The sequence below is a fragment of the Ctenocephalides felis genome, unplaced genomic scaffold (genome assembly GCF_003426905.1).
Source record: "Ctenocephalides felis isolate EL2017-DRISC unplaced genomic scaffold, ASM342690v1 CF-g0.4_SCAFFOLD_03570, whole genome shotgun sequence".
NCBI classification, from domain to species: Eukaryota; Metazoa; Arthropoda; class Insecta; order Siphonaptera; family Pulicidae; genus Ctenocephalides; species Ctenocephalides felis.
The window spans coordinates 9573219-9575697 of NW_020539724.1; the positions used below are offsets into that span (position 1 = coordinate 9573219).

A 2479-nucleotide genomic window follows, 5' to 3' on the forward strand; every position below is an offset into this window, starting at 1 on the left:
AGTTAGAACACTGAAAGTGTAATCTTTTATTTCTCTTCACACTTTTCGTTTAAACTGAATAGATGTGTTCATAAAGTGAAAAGATGTATCTTATCAAGTAAAAATAAGTCTCAAGCTTACATTTATCTCGTATTCATGATACTTTTATTTATTTTTCTGGCAATATGAATACGCTATATTAATCAGTCATGAGATTTGAAATCACATGAATTGAACTGAACGCTTCGTCAAGCCGAATATATTAAATTATTCAAGTACGCAAATCGTCAGACGTCGAGAGCGCTCAATGTGACTGAGACCCCTTTTCATCATTTCATTAACATATATTTTGCAGTTCAATGCTTTCATATTCAATGAACTTGTATATTTAACGAAGTACTCAAATGACATGGCTATAAATATAATATAAAAATTAAAACACATCAAAAATAGAAGTTGTCGACATGCCTTAAGGCAAATTGCTACTTGCACCTACTATCCATGGCTCCTTACTCTATAATTTGAACTTAAAATAATAAAAAAAATTGTGACAAATTTATGTTATGTCATATGATTCATTGCACTTTCTGATAAATTATAAAATAATCAGCAGTAATATTTTTCTCTCCTTAAAATTATCTCTATTATAGAAGTTTCTTTGGTCTTGTTTCCTTCTTGTTATAGTAATTTCCTTAACATGTTGATGAGTTTTAAATTTCAAATCCTATAAATATTAGACAGAATTATCAAATTTACAAAGATTCTACAGATTATTATTAAAAAAATATAATGATAATGATAAATCTTATAAGTTTACCGATAAATTTACGTTCGTTGACCCGTTTCACTTCCTAGTCTACCGATCGTACGAGTTTTATAGACTTGTAGTACAACATGTCTAGAAACAAGGCCATTGGAATTTTATGCCCTCTTTAAACGACAGATGGATTATGGATGATTCATTTATCACCATATATTATGTACCATTGTAGATTTTTTAACAAAACTATATTTTTTCATATGATGGTCGCGCAACTGGTTGCATGTTCGTGCTAATTTTCATGTTTCGTGTGCCATAAAACCATTAGTCTTATTAAATTAAAGTGTTTACACCGGAAAACGTTCTTGTGTTGTTTCTTTAAGTAATTAGTTTCCGAGACGTTCTTTATTTTTGCACGTATACCATTTTTTTGGCTTGCAAAATGGGTAAATTATTCGACTTTCATAATTCTCACAGTTCGCTAAAAATTCGTTAATAATAAAACAAATAGTGCAGAATACTTCAAATCTTCTAAACATCTTTTTTTAGTTAAATAATAATAAGTCTCAGCTACTAACATTATTCATTTTTTATATTTTGCTATTTTTTTTTTTTTTTTTTGATGAATTTTTCATTAGTCAAAATTTGTTTCTGTTAGCACTAATGTGTCTTACGTTATATTTGACTGAACACATGTACCAGCGTTTGCGCAATATTTGTCCTAGGTTCTTCATTTAAACTTGGCACTAATTGTCTATTAAATTTGTTTGTTTAACGTGTTAATTGTTTAACGACCAATTACAATCCAGATATTTTACGCCTGTCGGAATTTGAAATAAGTCTTTCAAATGACATGGCTAATAAAAATTTATGCATATTTATAAATAGCAAAATGGAGTTATTTATATATTTATTGCATTTTCAAATAACACAAATTATGAAAATTTGTATTAAAAATTGATATTGCATTATTCACAATTTAATCAATAAATTTCTTTAACTTTTTTTATTTGTTTCATAACTATGTAACTTCAATGTTAGCACGTTTTATAATAAAATTTTTGATATTGCAATAAAACTTGTATTATTAGGAATTAGTAAAAGATACCTAGACTATCCGAAAGGATTCTAAATCAGTATTTGCAATAATTTAGTTTGATACGTTAAAAAGATAGGGCTCAACCGGGATTTGAACCCGGGACCTCTCGCACCCAAAGCGAGAATCATACCCCTAGACCATTGAGCCGCTTGAAGAATATCGAATGTTTCTCGGTTTCGTGTGTTGCGCCGAGAGTACTTTCAATTTTATGATTTTAATGATTATTATTACTGCAAATATATATTTTAATTAATTTATTAATTATTAATTTTTTTTCTAACGTTAGTCTCATTTTAAAGATGATCCTATCAAAATATTAATTTCAAAACCTTATAATTGTGGATTTTACTTGGCTTGATTTTTTTTCTTGAACTAGACACAAGATTTTTTGATCGTTTTTTTTTTTTTATTAAATTGAAATATATTTTGTATATCTCTAGACACAAGTGATTTTTTAATTTTTTAACTAAATTATTAATTTCTACTTTCAATATGTTTATATTAAAATAATATTTTTAAAACATCATTGTATAAACTAAATTTTAGCTTATAACAAATTACTAAAACTTGTTTTCTTATAAATAAACTAGCAAACCGGGCGAACTCCGTATCACCACCAGATGGTTTTTTTTATGTAACAT

The 2479-nt window shown here is 27.2% G+C and overlaps 1 non-coding gene across 1 annotated transcript; it reads right to left on the reverse strand.

The window, feature by feature from the left end:
- Positions 1 to 1913: 1913 nt before the first annotated feature.
- On the reverse strand, positions 1914 to 1985 carry Trnap-ugg. The gene has a single exon. It is a non-coding gene; the product is annotated as a tRNA-Pro (tRNA).
- Between the last annotated feature and the right edge of the window lie 494 nt (positions 1986 to 2479).